This window comes from Pelophylax lessonae, assembly GCF_965119305.1.
Source record: "Pelophylax lessonae genome assembly, chromosome: 1".
NCBI lineage: Eukaryota > Metazoa > Chordata > Amphibia > Anura > Ranidae > Pelophylax > Pelophylax lessonae.
The window spans coordinates 409,700,818-409,717,191 of NC_138768.1; the positions used below are offsets into that span (position 1 = coordinate 409,700,818).

A 16,374-nucleotide genomic window follows, 5' to 3' on the forward strand; every position below is an offset into this window, starting at 1 on the left:
CTCCCGCTGGAGAAGGAGAAAGGCAGGCGGCTAATGTAAACAAAGCCGCCTGTCATTCTCCCTGATGTAACTGAAGATACTACACGATCCTGCTATGTAGGATTGTATGTCTCTGTGGTTACATCACTAGCCACGCCCCCCCCCCCCCCCCCCACAGTTGGAATATTGCCCCTAGGGATACATTTAACCCACTGTTTACCAATAAAGTTAACTCCTTCCCTGCCAGTGTCATTCTTACAGTAACAGTGCATATGTATAGCACTGATTACTGTAGTAATGTCACTGGTACCCCCAAAAGTGTCAAAAATGTTAGTCAGGGGTCCAATCTGTGGTATGAGTATGACCCCAAAAGGATTGCGGCCAACTATAGCGCTTGCTTGGAGTAAAATATATGTAAAAATTATTGGTGGATTTCAAATAAAGTGCTGGGTGCTATCAAATAAATCACGTAGGTAAATGACAATATAACGGATAGTGGATTTAAAATGGTGAGGAAGGTGCTAAAAATGAGTGTAAAAAAATCGAATAAATTATATCAAATCAATAAAAAATACTAATATTGAATTACATACATTAAATGATAATAAATTACATCAATAAGTTCATCAAGTGTCAATGTGCAAATAAAATAGTCCACATAAAAGTTCATAAGTGACTCAAGTGAAAATGCAGGTTTATCTTCAGTGCCAAAACAAGGGGAAAAAAGTGCAGGTGCTCTGTGTTGAATCCTCCAATGATCCAAATACTGGTACTTGTGGTGTCACCGTGGGGGATAATAGGAGAATACACTCACCAGATGTCGTGGGTCCTATATACCATACGGTATTCAGACCTATATTCGCTTTGTGGCCACCAGGGCCAAAGAGGACACTGCTGGGCTTTGTAGTACCTCAAAGATCCAGGATCCCCTTCCTGGATATCCTTGATCCGCAGGATCCGGTCAGGGTATGCAGAGTAAAGAAAGCTCCAGATAGTGTGATACCATTTAAAAGTAGTCTTTAATAGAATAAGCAGGTATACAACAGGTATGCAGTACAAAAACGCAATATTGTCAGCCACAAATGGTGCCCGTGAGTGGAGATCGGTGAACACCGGCTTGCGTTCCACTCAGGCACCGTGACATAAGCAGCGTGCGTTCTATCTTACGCGCGTTTTGTCAGTGCGTATGACGTCTTCAGAGGTTATCTCATATTTTTTATGAGATATATATTTTATATGAGCATATGTTTAGCACTGATTACTGTATTAGGCTCGGTTCACATATATGCGATGCGGGAAGGCTGCGAATTCGCAGCCTTTTCCCGCATCGCACACGCACCCCCGGCAGTTCACACTGCCATATGCGATACGCTGGGGGTGTCAATGTAATTTTAACGACACCCCCAGTTTGATCGCATATCGCAGTGCGATCGTGCAGTTCGCACAGGATGGGATCGCACAAGTGTGAACCGCTGTGCGATCCGATCCTGATGCGGCTGCAAAAATGCCTCCTGTGCGTGTTTGCACCGGGTGCGATGCGAATTTAGCCATACAAACTGTATGGCTAAACTCGCACCGCACAGCTGATCGCATGTAATGTCGGAGCAGTGCGCTCCGACATTACATGCGAACCCGGCACTCGCAGAAGTGTGAACCGGGTCTTAATGTCACTGGAACCCCCAAAAGTGTCAAAAATGTCGGTTAGGGGTCCGATCTGTCCGCCGCAATGTCGCAGTCCCGCAAAAAAAAACGCAGATCGCCGCCATTACTAGTTAAAGAAAAAACAATAAAAATGACAAAAATCTTTCCCTTAGTTAGTAAACGCAATAACGTTTGCGTAAACCAATCAAAATACGCTTATTGCTATTTTTTTTTAACAAAAATATGTAGTAGAAAAAAAATTGGCCTAAAATGTTAAAAAATTTTGATTTTTACATTTTTTTGGGGGGAATTTCATATAAAAAAATGTGAAAAATATTGATATTTTTTCAAAATTGTCGCTTTTTTTTGTTTATAGCGCAAAAAGTAAAAATCGCACAGGTGATCAAATATCACCAAAAGAAAGCTCTGTTTGTGGGGAAAAAAAGGACGTCAATTTCATTTGCGTACAGCGTCGCACGACCGCGCAATTGTCCGTTAAATTCACACAGTGCCGAATTGCAAAATAGGCCCTGGTCTTTGAGCAGCCAAATCCTCCAGAGCTTACGTGGTTAACTAGTGGATGTGTGGAATTTTTCCTAAAAAAATAAAGATATTATTTGGTGTCACAAAAAAAAAAAAAATCTGGCCTCCTCCTCCCCTTATACTGACCAATCCCGCTCCTTTTTCTGTTTTGAAGGATGTTAAAAAAAAAGAAAAAATTCAGCCTCCTCCTCCCATTATAGCCGGCCAATCACACTCCTTTTTTTTTTTTTTTTTTTTGCAGGATGTTAAAATGACACTAAACTCTGGTTTGAAAAAAAAAAAATATTCTATGCAAGTACGTGTTCTTAACACCAAAGAAAGTAGTTTTTACTGCTCTAAGACTCTGCCAAAGCTCCCTTTTTTATTGTTTGTTTGTGTGATCTGACTTGCTATTGGAGGGTGACTGTGTCAGTTCTCCATGGTCCCACTGTAAGTAAGAGCACAGACTCCCTGTTTTTTTACTCCTGAGATGGCCTATATGCTAGTACTCTACATAGAGCAGAGCAAATGACTGCATCTAATGTACATTGCTCACGCCAAACTAACAGAAGGGATTGGGAAAAGGAGAGGTGTGGGAGCTCATGGAGGATGTTACAAGGTGGCAGAAAAACACAAGAAGAAATGATTTCATGAAAAAATAGATTGCAGGGACATTAACTAGTGGATAGTATGGATTTATTTCTGAAAAATAAAGATATTGTTTAGTGTCACAAAAACTGCGGCCTCCTCCTCCCCTTACAGCCGGCCAATCTCGCTCCTTTGTTTGTAAGATGTTAAAGTGACACTAAACAATCTATATCCTATTAAATCTATATTCTATTCTTTTTCAATGTTTTTCTTATTGTTGGGTAAGAGGAAGAAGAGGCGCATAGTTGTCCTGCGCAGGGGCTGAGCAATGATCCGCTATAGGAAATAATACCAGCAAGGGCCACAGACATTGTATCTGATAGCAGATAACACTGAATGGTGGGGGGGGGGGGCAACTAAAGTGACAGGAAGACATATCCTTAGGGACTTAGTATGATCGCCTCGGGAGTGCCCCCCCCCCCCCCCCACAGGGAGTCGGCCCTAAGGGAATACAACCCTACAAAAAAGAGACCAGGGAAGAGAAGAAGTTCTAGCAAGGAGGGGGGGAGGGACATTTTGGAGTAGGAAGCTTCGGGTGTAGCAGTCATATGTGGGGAAAATGGCTGAGAATTGGCTGAGGGTGAAAAAATATATATATTCTATTCAAGTATGTATTCTTCACCCCAAAAAGTACTTAAAATGACTCTCAGCCTCCTCCAAATCCCCAAATCATGTTTTATTTCTATGCTGCTGTGATGTCACTTCCTGTTGGGGGGCGGCTACATTAGTTGTGCATGGCCCCCCTGTATGTAAGGACATTGACCCCCCTTTCTTTCTGTCTCCGGAGATGGGGTGTGGACTGTGGGCTATGGGGTGTGTAGTGTGCATAGAGCGGTGTATATGGCCACAACTAACATTCACTGCTCTTTTCACACTAAGGGCTCTTTCACACGGTCCGCCTCCGTAGGCGGATCTGTGCTGCTCAGCGGGGATCGATCCGCCGATCCCCGCTGAGCCGGCGAATGACAGCTCCGTCTCTGCTTGCAGTGCGGAGAGGGAGGTGTCACAGCCCCTGCTGCTCTCTATGGGGGATCGGATGAGAGCGGACCACCTGTCCACTCTCATCCGATCCGATCCCTGAACGGATAAAAAAATAGGGTTTCCATCCGTCCAGATTTCACGGACAGGATCGGATACGGATGGCAGCGGGTGTCAGCGGAGGTGTCTCCGCTGACACCCGCTGCCCCATAGAGCTGCATGGAGGATCCGATCAGATCCGCCTAAAAAACTGACAGGAGGATCTGATCGGATCACCCGTGTGAAAGAGCCCTAACAGAAGTGAGGGGAAAAGGAGAGGTTTGGAAGGTAATAGAGGGTGCAATATCTATCTTATCTAATTTTTCTTTTTGTTTTTTTTTTGGGGTGGAGCAGAGGTTTGGAAGGTAATAGAGGTTATCAGGAACACATATACCATACAATATATATCTTATCTTATATATACAACATCTATCTTATCTTATCTAATTTTTTTGTTTTTTTTTATTTTATTTTTTTTTGGGGGGGGGGGGGGTGAGGGGAAAAGGAGAGGTTCAGGTGTTAATGGAGGATGTCAGGAACACACACATTCTCTACAATATATATCTTATCTATACAATATCTATCTTATCTAATTTTTTTTTTGTTTTGTTTTTTTTGGGGGGGGGGTAGGAAGCAGAGGTTTGGAAGGTAATAGAGGTTATCAAGAACACACATTGCATACAATATATATCTTATCTTATATATACAACATCTATCTTCTCTTATCTAATTTTTTAATATTTTTTGGGGGGGGGGGGTGAGGGGAAAAGGAGAGGTTCAGGTGTTAATGGAGGATGTCAGGAATACACACACTCTATATAATATCTATCTTAGCTATACAATATCTATCTTATCTAATTTTTTTTTTTTTTGGGGGGGGGGGAGGGGGCAGAGATTTGGAAGGTAATAGAGGATGTCAGGAACACACACATTCTCTACAATATATATCTTATCTATACAATATCTATCTTATCTAATTTTTTTTTTTGTTTTTTTTTTGGGGGGGGGGGGGTTGGGAAGCAGAGGTTTGGAAGGTAATAGAGGTTATCAGGAACACACATTCTATACAATATACATTTTATCTTATATATACAATATCTATCTTATCTAATTTTTTTGTTTTTTTAATTATTTTTTTTTTGGGGGGGGGGGGTGAGGGGAAAAGGAGTGGTTTGGGAGTTACTGGAGGATGTCAGGAATACACACATTCTATACAATATATATCTTATCTAATTTTTTTTTGTTTTTTGTTTTTTTTTTGGGGGGGGGGTGGGAAGCAGAGATTTGGAAAGTAATAGAGGTTATCAGGAACATACATTCTATACAATATATATCTTATCTTATATATACAATATCTATCTTATCTAATTTTTTTTGTTTTTTTAATAATTTTTTTTGGGGGGGGGGTGGGAGTGAGGGGATAAGGAGAGGTTTGGGAGTTAATGGAGGATGTCAGGAACACACACATTCTATATAATATATATCTTATCTATACAATATCTATCTTATCTAATTTTTTGTTGTTTTTTTTTTTTAGGGGGGGGGGTAAGGGGAAAAAGGAGAAGCAATCTTCCAAGGACCCCTCTGGATGTAAATTGAAGGGGGGAGATCCCTTGGGGCTGCAGTGATCGTGGCTTTGGGTAAATAAAAATAGATTTTAGGTTTTGTTGTTTTACTTTTAGCCAGCGATCCATTAGGGGGGTGGTGAGGGATGGGCTTTAAACATAAGAAAAGCCATACTTACCTTCCCTCACTTACCTCATTCAGCCTTGGGTCTTTTGGCTCTCTGACCCATTGGCTTGCTGTGCGCTGGTCTTTTGCGCTCTATCAAGACATCCAGGAGACCTTCAGACACCAGCTGTTTGTATTTAGCCCCTTTGCTCTCTCGGGAAGAGCGTCTCTGGGTGCTGGTGGAAGGCTCCTGGGTTGCAGTGATGTCCATAGGCTGTCCAATGGCCTCGTTCTTCTTGGCCTCTCCTCCCTGGAGACGGGTCACAGCCGACATGATGTCCTCAGGCACCAGCTCTGTATTTATAGCTCTTTTGCTCTCTCGGGAGAAGCGCATCAGGTTGCTGGTGGAAGATTCCTGAGATGGGGAGCTGATGGTGATGTCCCTCCTCTTCACTTTGGTGGCCAGTCCATATCCAGTCTTCTTCCCAGATGTCTTTGGGAACCTCACTGGGTAATGGTAGATGGGCGCCATGGTGAAGGTTGTAGCCATGTCCAGGAGCTGTCCAAGGGCCTCAGTCTTCTCAGCCTTTCCTCCCTGGAGAGGCTTCACAGCCGCCATGATGTCCTTCTCTCTCTCCTTCCCAATGGAGTCCGAAGAGGCGTACTGCAGAAGGAGAAAAGGGTCCACTGATCCCCAGTTGAAGTCCTGATCCATTTTTCAGGTTGTTAATAGCAGAAATGCTGAAAAATCGCTGAAATTCACAGAAATGCTGGAGCTCCCAGTGTCTGTGTCCTCTCAGCTAGTCACCACTCACCAACTGTCATTTTGGTGTGATGCCAGGCATGAGGTTGATTACTTCTGTCTGCCGGCCTGAGGTGGCTGATTGCACGCTTAGAAATTCACCTGTTGGCCCATTTTCTTTTTGAAGATCAGACTTTATTTTACAATAATTCCTCCCCCAAATATCATTCAATAGACATACACACTGTAATATTATCATCCATTTACAAAAATCTAAACTTAGCAAGTTTAACCCTTTCTCTGCCAGAGACAGTTTGATTTTACACACCTGTTTTCAGATTCATTTAAGGTGATTACTGGAGATAACAGAAAACCCCAAGACATGATATATTTTCTTAAAGCAGAGACCCTGGAGAGTAAAATAATGGTATTTCCAATTCATGTCACATAATATATGAGCAATGGTTTTTCAAAACGCAAATTTTTATTAAAAAATTACACTAAAGTTCAATTTAGGGAACACAAACGCCATCTATTACCTAAGGTTTTGATAAGATAAAAAAAATGAAGTCTCACCAGGTAAATAGATATCCAACATGAAGATTTAAAGCTGAGTGTGCCCATAAAACAATGATATACTTTGACACCCTATATTTTCTCATTGTTGGACATTTTATAATCCTCTACAGGTCATTAGGGTGGAATTAAAGAGGTATAACAGCCCTACATTGATTGCTCTCACTCTGGCATGCACAACAATAAATTACATGTGTAGCACAAGCAACATTTTGGTATGTAGGTGCCCCTGACCGGTGTGTTTATGATGATATGTACATAGAGGAGGGCTAGGCCTTTTGGAGCATTTAAATGCTTGAGTGTAAGTTTATTTTATTACACTTTTTTATTTATATCCTAGAGGGCACAAAAAGCCCCCTGTGTGATATAATGGGGTTGATTTACGAATACTGGAGAGTGCAAAATCTGGTGCAGCTGTGCATGGTAGCCAATCAGCTTCTAACTTTAGTTTTATCAATTAAGCTTTGACTTGAAGCTGATTGGTTCCTATGTACAGCTACACCAGATTTTGCATTCTCCAGTTTTAGCAAATCTCCCCCAATGCCTTTGTGACAGGCTCTGTTTATTGAGACATCAGGAAACAATTTCATCAGAAAACCAAAAGTCATCTTGTGTTACAACACACTTCCCGATCCCAGTATGTGACTTTGGCCAATGTAAATAGCGCACTTTGCTGTTTCCATGCAAGTTATGCTTTAAATATTCTTTTTAGTTTTGGATAGCTTGGGAAATGATTAGAAGCTCTGTCCGTTTTTTACTGCTAGTTCCTTTCTTATTGTCAGATGACGTGGTTAAACCAGACATTAAGAGAGGGAAATTATGCTACAGCGGCACAGATTGTAATATTGTGTTGACAGGGTTTCTAGTTCTTACGCCACCTAAAATCTGTCTTTGCTGTTGTTGGAGATTTTCCTTCACTTCACTTGGGGAAGGGATGTCCACAAACCTTTGGTTATATACAATAGGTAGGTGTGGGGGTTGGGTGTCCACAAACTTTTGAACAAACAGTCTACAAGTTGTTGGATTGCTTTCATACCCCCCGTTACCCTCTTACTTTTGGTCTGCACACCCCATCCCCTCTGCGGTGGGTACTGTAAGGTAGAGGAGAGAGAGATCCTGTTACTGATCCAAGAGTGGCATGTAAAACATCACAACCAGGTCCTGGCGGTTGGGAAGTGAGTAATGGAGTGCAGCCTGCACGCTATTCGTTTTACTGGAGGGCAGGTGAGACATCAGGGATCTTTTAGGCCCCTGATGTCTCACTGAAGAGAACCTATTACCAAAAAAGCATTACATAGAGGACATTTTGTCCTCTATGTGATGAAAAAAAGTTAAGTAAAGTTAAAATAAAAATAAACACCCAGCTTTTGAAGTGGAACTTTACCCCTAACAACCTGATAAAAAAAATGTTCTTTAGCAAGGAACAAACATTCCACACTAATAATTCTGCCACCAAAATAAGTGTGTGCTGCAAATTGTCTCCTCTTTCTTCCTGCTGCAGGCTGCCATTTTGCTGAAGCCCAGAGCCCCTGAGCAGCAGTACATTTTTAGGTTGTCAGCAGATCGGCCTCTACAAACATCAGCAATGCTTAAAAATAGAGAGCAACTGAGCATGTGCAGAGCAGTGTGTGACAGTGTATTACATGATTTTAAACAGAACAGGCACTTAATTTTATTGTTTTACATGGCTATACTTGCAAAAGAGGTCAGCCTGAAGTGATCTAGTAGGAATACATATTCTGGCGAAAGTTCCTCTTTTTTTAAAAAAAAAAAAAACTTTTATCAAAGTACAAATGAAGGATCATACAATAAAAAAGTACATAAGGTACAGAGTAACAGAGTTACACAAAGGCATAAAGCGGGGTTTGTTTGTCCCCCCAAAGATAACGTGTATCAAGGCACAATGAATGAAAAATTAAATAAGACATAATAAAATACTTTCATTATATGAATATGTGTGAATAGGCGATATAAGGTAAAAATGTAATCATTTATTTGAGGCATCAATTGAGGCACGGTTTTGCTGGGATTGTCGCCTGACAAATCGCGGTAAAATTGCGCAAACAAAATTGTGGGATGCCTGTTGGCCCATCCCTGCCAGTGTCATTAGTACAGTGACAGTGCATCTTTCGAGTGACAGTGGGGATGGTGTGTTCAGGGTGATGAGCTGTGTTGCTTTTACGGCAAACATTTTTGCATTGTTGCCAAAAAGTTTGATTTTGGTTTCATCTGACCAGAGCACCTTCTTCCACATGTTTGGTGTGTCTCCCAGGTGGCTTGTGGCAAACTTTAAACAACACTTTTTATGGATATCTTTAAGAAATGGCTTTCTTCTTGCCACTCTTCCATAAAGGCCAGATTTGTGCAGTATACGACTGATTGTTGTCCTATGGACAGAGTCTCCCACCTCAGCTGTAGATCTCTGCAGTTCATCCAGAGTGATCATGGGCCTCTTGGCTGCATCTCTGATCAGTCTTATCCTTGTATGAGCTGAAAGTTTAGAGAGACGGCCAGGTCTTCGTAGATTTGCAGTGGTCTGATACTCCTTCCATTTCAATATTATTGCTTGCACAGTGCTCCTTGGGATGTTTAAAGCTTGGGAATTCTTTTTGTATCCACATCCAGCTTTAAACTTCTCCATATTCTTCATGATGCTCTCTGCGCTTTAAACGGACCTCTGAGACTATCACAGTGCAGGTGCATTTATACGGAGACATGATTATACACAGTTGGATTCTTTTTATCATCATTAGTCATTTAGGTCAACATTGGATCATTCAGAGATCCTCACTGAACTTCTGGAGAGAGTTTGCTGCACTGAAAGTAAAGGGGCTGAATAATTTTGCACGCCCAATTTTTCAGTTTTTTATTTGTTAACAAAGTTTGAAATATCCAATAAATTTCGTTCCACTTCATGATTGTGTCCCACTTGTTGTTGATTCTTCACAAAAAATTACAGTTTTATATCTTTATGTTTGAAGCCTGAAATGTGGCAAAAGGTCGCAAAGTTTAAGGGGGCCAAATACTTTCGCAAGGCACTGTATGCTGATAGTAAGATTTAATGAACTGCAACAGCACTCAGCACCATGATAGTTCATTGAAAACTACAAGTCGACACAGGCAGAAGATCCCTTGTCTGCTGTCACAACGAGGATTGTGGGCGGGGCGTGCAGGGGCTGGTGCATTCATAACACATCATGGGCTGCCCTAGGCACAGTGGCGGCTGGTGCTCCATCAGTTGGGGGGGGGGTGGTGGGCGTCAGACGGACCGGACCCCCCCATCACTCCAGCCCGCTCCACCATATTCCCCCCCATGCCAGTTTACTTACCTTGCTCTGCGGGACTGACAGGCAGTGGCGGCTTCCCCCTCAGTCTCTATGTTCCCTCTCAGCGGCCGTCTTCTCCCTCCTTCTTGGCCAATAGGATGCCTTCTCATTTTGGCCAATCAGGAAACAGGTCTCAGGACCCGCTTCCTGATTGGCTGGGAGGAGAATCAGTGTGGCAATAGTGAATATTTATTCCCTGTTGTCACTCAACCGGGTGGGCTCAGGACCCACCCTTTTTTGAAGCCTATTAGAGCCTCTGGATCTAATCACGTGCTTAAAAAAAAAAATTGCCATTGGAATCCATGCATCTGGCACCCTGCATGTAGATTAGGGGGTCTGACGCATGGATGGGGGGGGGGGGGGGCGGTGCCCTTCGCCCCTAGTGGACAGGCCTTCCCTGCCTAGGCATAAAGAGTAAAAAACTCCAAAACAAAAAAAACATGCAGGAACGGGAGTTTCTGCTACACGGAGATGTAAAAGAGGCCTGACATCTGAGTGATGTTCACGAGATGTACACCGGGACACGCCAATCATTCTCAGGAGAAGAGAGATGTAAACATCTCTGTGCCAAGCAGGAACACAAATCTCTGTCTTCCTTCAGTCAAAGAATCCCCCCACACACAGTTAGAAAGCACTCTCTTGGAGCACACTTAACCCTTTGATCACCCCTGATATTAACCCATCCCTGCCTGTGTCATTAGTACAGTGACAGTGCATTTTTTTTAGCACTGATCACTGTACTAGTGTCACTGGTCCCCAAAAAGTTTCAAAAGTGTCAGTTAGGTGTTCGATTTGTCTGCTGCACTGTCACAGTCCCTCTAAAAATCACTGATAGTCACCATTACTAGAAAAAAATAAATAAATCTATCCCATAGTTTGTAGACACTATACCTTTTGCACAAACCAATGAATATATACGCTTACTGGAATTTTTTTTTACCAAAAACATGTAGCAGAATACATATTGGCCTGAAATTATGAAAATATTACATTTTTTACATTTGGCAATGTTTTATAGCAGAAAGTAAAAAATATTGTTTTGGGGTTTTTTTCAAAATTGTTGGTCTTTTTTTGTTTATAGCACAAAAAAATAAAAACCATTGAGGTGATCAAATACCACCAAAAGAAAGCTCTATTTGTGGAAAAAAAGGACATCAATTTTATTTGGGTAAGTAATGCAGTGCCGTATCGCAAAAAAATGGCCTGGTCATGAAGAGGGGTAAACCTTCTGCGGCTGAAGTGGTTAAAGCCTAAGATCAATGTTTGTTTGTTTTTTATCTTTTGCTTTTAAGAGCCCATTCACACTAGCGCGACTTGTGAGGTGACTTGTGTCGCCCCAAGTCGCCCCAAGTCGCTTGACATAACAAAAGCAATGTTAATCAATCAGTGCCGTCTTAATTGGCACTACTGAAGTCGCTCCGACTTCAGAAAAGGGTCCTGTACTACTTTGAGGCGACTTGTGATCCGACTTGTCCCATATACTTCAATGGGAGTCGCCTCCTTATCTTAATTGAAGCGACTTGTGATCCGACTTGTGATCCGACTTTCCATAAAAATGGTCCTGAACAAGAAAAAAAGAGCATTTTTCTTATAATTTTTAGTAGCACAGGCATAGGGCTCCTCTCCACCTGGGCGTTTTTGTTGCAGGCATTTATCGGGCATTTTTGGAGGCAGGCATGACTTTTTTTGGATTTAATGTCTGGGGGGTCTAAAAAGTGTACCTGTGAAGTTTCAGCTCTGTAGCATGTCCAGAACCAGAAAAAAAGAGCATTTTCTTATAATCTTTATTAGAACAGGAATGTGGCTTCTCTGCACCTGGCCGTTTTTCTTGCAGGCATTTATCGGGGCATTTTTGGAGGCAGGCATGTCTTTTTTTTGGATTTAGTGTCTGGGGGGTCCAAAAAGTGTCCCTGTGAAGTTTCAGCTCTGTAGCATGTCCAGAACTAGAAAAAAAAGAAGCATTTTTCTTATAATTATTAATACAGCAGTGTGGCGGCTTCTCTACACCTTGCATTTTTTATTGCTGGCATTTATCGGGCATTTTTTTGGTGTCTCTGGAGGCAGGCATGACTTTTTTGGATTTAGTGTCTGGTGTGTCAAAAAGGTGTACCTGTGAAGTTTTAGCTCTGTAGCATGTCCAGAACCCACACTGAACCCACTGAACCCACACTGCTGTATTAATAATTATAAGAAAAATGCTTTTTTTTCTGGTTCTGGACATGCTACAGAGATGAAACTTCACAGGAACACTTTTTGGACCCCCCAGACACTAAATCAAAAAAAAGTCATGCCTGCCTCCAAAAATGTCCGATAAATGCCTGCAAGAAAAACGGTCAGGTGAAGAGAAGGCATATTCCAGTTCTAATAAAAATTATAAGAAAAATGCTCATATTTTTCTAGTTCTGGACATGCTACAGAGCTGAAACTTCACAGGTACACTTTTTAGACCCCCCAGACACTAAATCCAAAAAAAGTCATGCCTGCCTCCAAAAATGCCCGATAAATGCCTGCAAGAAAAAAAGCAAGGTGTAGAGAAGCCGCCACATTGCTGTATTAATAATTATAAGAAAAATGATATTTTTGGGGGGTTCTGGACATGCTACAGAGCTGAAACTTCACAGGTACACTTTTTTAGACCCCCCAGACACTAATCCAAAAAAAGTCATGCCTGCCTCCAAAAATGCCCGATAAATGCCTGCAAGAAAAACGCCCAGGTGGAGAGAAGCCATATTCATGTGCTCTTAAAAATGATAAGAAAAATGCTCTTTTTTTTCTGGTTCTGGACATGCTACAGAGATGAAACTTCACAGGTACACTTTTTAGACCCCCCAGACACTAAAGACATGCCTGCCTCCAAAGACGCCCAAAAAATGCCTGATAAATGCCAGCAAAAAAAAAGAAGGAAAGGGAAATTAGGTCACAACACATCATATTCTGATTGGCCAAATACAAAGTCCTACAAAGTCGTCTCGCGTAAAATAATTCACAAGTCGCGCTGAAGTCGCATTGAAGTCGCGCCGAAGTCGCGCAAAGTCGCGCTGAAGTCGCGCTAAAAGTCGCGCTAGAAGTCGCCCCTTATGAGGCGACTTTAGTGGTCGCGGCAGTGTGAACCGGCTGTAAAGGTAGAGGAGTGATTTGGGGTCTTATAGACCCCAGATCTCTCTATAAAGAGATCTTTATCTTTTATACTTTCCCCCAAAAAATTGGGTTATATATTGTGCTTTTTTTGCAATAAAATTAATTAAAGTGTATTTTTACCAAAACAATTGCATTTCAAAATCCGCTGAGCAAACACTGTTTGACATAAAAAAAATTGCAATAATTGTAATTTTATTCTCTTCGTTCTCTGCTAAAAAATTATATAATTTTGGGGGGTTCTAAGTATTTTTTTAGCAAAAAATTATGATTTTTACTTGTCAACAAAAAGTGCTAGAAAAGGCTTGGTCCTTAACCACTTTACCACCGGAGGATTTTGCTGTCTTACGTCCAGGCCACTTTTTGCGATTCGGCACTGTGCGACTTTAACTGACAATTGCGCGGTCATGCAACGCCGTACCCAAACGAACTTTATGTCCTTTCTTTTCCACAAACTGAGCTTTCTTTTGGTGGTATTTGATCACCTGTGCGATTTTTACTTTTTGCGCTATAAACAAAAAAAGAGCGACAATTTTGAAAAAATAACAATACTTTTCAAATTTTTTTATATGAAATTCCCCCCCCCCCCCATAAAATGTAAAAAATCGAATTTTTTTATCATTTTAGGCCAATTTGTTTTCTGCTACATATTTTTGGTAAAAAAAATCACAATAGGCGTATTTTGATTGGTTGGCGCAAAAGTTATTGCGTTTACTAACTAAGGGAAAGATTTCTGTCATTTTTGGTGGGTTTTTTTTTAACGAGTAATGGCGGCGATCTGCGATTTTTTTTGCGGGACTGCGACATTGCAGCGGACAGATCGGACCCTTGACTGACATTTTTGACACTTTTGGGGGTACCAGTGACATTATTACAGTAATCAGTGCTATAAATATGCATGGTTACTGTAATAATGACACTGGCAGGGAAGGGGTTAATTTTTATTGGAGAGGGAGGGGTTAATGTATGCCTGGTGCTTACTGACGTGTGTGGGGGGAGGTGACTGAGTGACACAGGGACAGATCGCATGTTCAGCTATGCTGAACCCTGCAATCTGACCCTGCCTGTCACTTAGGAGATCCGCCCGCTTTTTTTACACAAGCGGGCGGATCTCCACACTCGATTCCCCGACGATCTGGGAATAGCGGGGGTGATCACCGCCGCTCCTCCCCTGGCCCGACTGTATTCAGTTACAGCGGGAGCGAGCCTTCGGCGGCGCGCGTGTGCCGCCGAGAGAGGGGAATGTCTGGTGACGTAGGTCTACGTCGCCAGACGATAACTAACCACTTTGCCACAGTACAGTCAACGTGACTGGTCGGCAAGTGGTTAACGTGGTTGTAAATCCCGTTCATGAAACAGTAGCTGAAAATTTGTGTCGGGGAGAGTGCTTAGAGGGAGATAAGCAGGTAGCTTGTCTATTCAAATTACAGCTCTGCATGTTCCTTCATTCCTCTGCCTATGTGGAGGGGGAGGGGTGTCCCTTTCCTACAATCAGCTCTCACACAGTGTAAGCCCATTCTCCCCACCCACCCCTTTGCGCTGCTGAAAGAGGAAGAAAGATTTTTAACAGGATCTGCACTTACCGAAGAAATGTAGAAAGCTGAAGACAGCAGAAATACAGTATCTCACAAAAGAGAGTACACCCCTCACATTTTTGTAAATATTTTATTATATCTTTTTACGTGACAACACTGAAGAAATGACACTTTGCTACAAAGTAAAGTAGTGAGTGTACAGCTTGTATAACAGTGCAAATTTGCTGTCCCCTCAAAATAACTCAATACCCAATAATGTCTAAACCGCTGGCAACAAAAGTCAGTACACCCCTAAGTGGAAATGTCAAAATTGGGCCCAAAGTGTCAATATTGTGTGTGGCCACCATTATTTTCCAGCACTGCCTTAACCTTCTTGGGCATGGAGTTCTCCAGAGCTTCACAGGTTGCCACTGGAGACCTCTTCCACGACGACATCACGTAGCTGGTGGATGTTAGAGACCCTGCGATCCTTCACCTTCCATTTGAGGATGCCCCACAGATGCTCAATAGGGTTTAGGTCTGGAGACATGCTTGGCCAGTCCATCACTTTCAGGCAGTGGTCATCTTGGAGTTGTGTTTGGAGTCGTTATCATGTTGGAATACTGCCCTGCGGTCCAGTCTCCGTAGGGAGGGGATCATGCTCTGCTTCAGTATGTCACAGTACATGCCCAATTGGCCCAATTTGGACATTTTCACTTAGAGGTGTACTCACTTTTGTTGTTAGCGGTTTAGACATTAATGGCTGTGTGTTGAGTTATTTTGAGGGGACAGCAAATTTACACTGTTATACAAGCTGTACACTCACATTGTAGCAAAGTGTCATTTCTTCAGTGTTGTCACATGAAAAGATATAATAAAATATTTACAAAAATGTGAGGGGTGTACTCACTTTTGTGAGATACTGTACAAGTAAAACTTATGTAGGATGATTTGTTTCATCTCTGTGTTTCATCTGAGGCTATTCACTTCACTGGATATATGTGAGGGTTTACAACAACTTTAAAGTGATTGTACACAATCACCTTGTAAAACACCCCATTCAGTTTAAAATAGAAATGAAAGGCAAACATTTTTGTATATATATAAAACACATTATAAAATACCCTTTTTCCATTTCACATTCCTTCTGTTCTCAGCTGCAAAAGAGCTGAGGTAAGAGATACAGCAGCATTCCAGTGAATGGCTGTGCAGTGGGGGCATGTCAGGATAACTCTGATCATTGTAGGAGAGCAGGCTGAGTTGCCAGCATAACTAGAGAACTGACCACGATGTGTTCTCCTGCTTAGTGTGGTTAGTTTTTAATACTAGGAAAGCAGAAAGACTGGCAGCAACACCAGGGATGTCACATAAAGGAAGCAATATAAAGAACAGGAAACTTTCCCATACAAGTATATGGTACAGCAGGCATATATCAAGAATATGAAGTGTTGGGGTAACAAATTCTTTAAGTGGGTATTGCATTCTACAGTATAGCATTGAATTAACTGTTTATTCTGTACTTTTTTTAATCTATAAATCAACCTTTTTTGATGTAAAATGGAATCATGTCAAAACTATCAATACCATCTATGTGTGTGAGCCA

The 16,374-nt window shown here is 41.9% G+C and overlaps 1 protein-coding gene across 1 annotated transcript in view; it reads right to left on the reverse strand.

The window, feature by feature from the left end:
• Positions 1–642: 642 nt before the first annotated feature.
• The window catches only part of ACER2 (alkaline ceramidase 2), a 97,232-nt gene continuing 81,500 nt past the window's right edge, over positions 643–16,374 (reverse strand). Inside the window, exon 8 of the mRNA XM_082257919.1 lies at positions 643–654. The gene's annotated coding sequence lies outside the window, so the exon portion shown is untranslated. The remainder of the gene's footprint in view (positions 655–16,374) is intronic.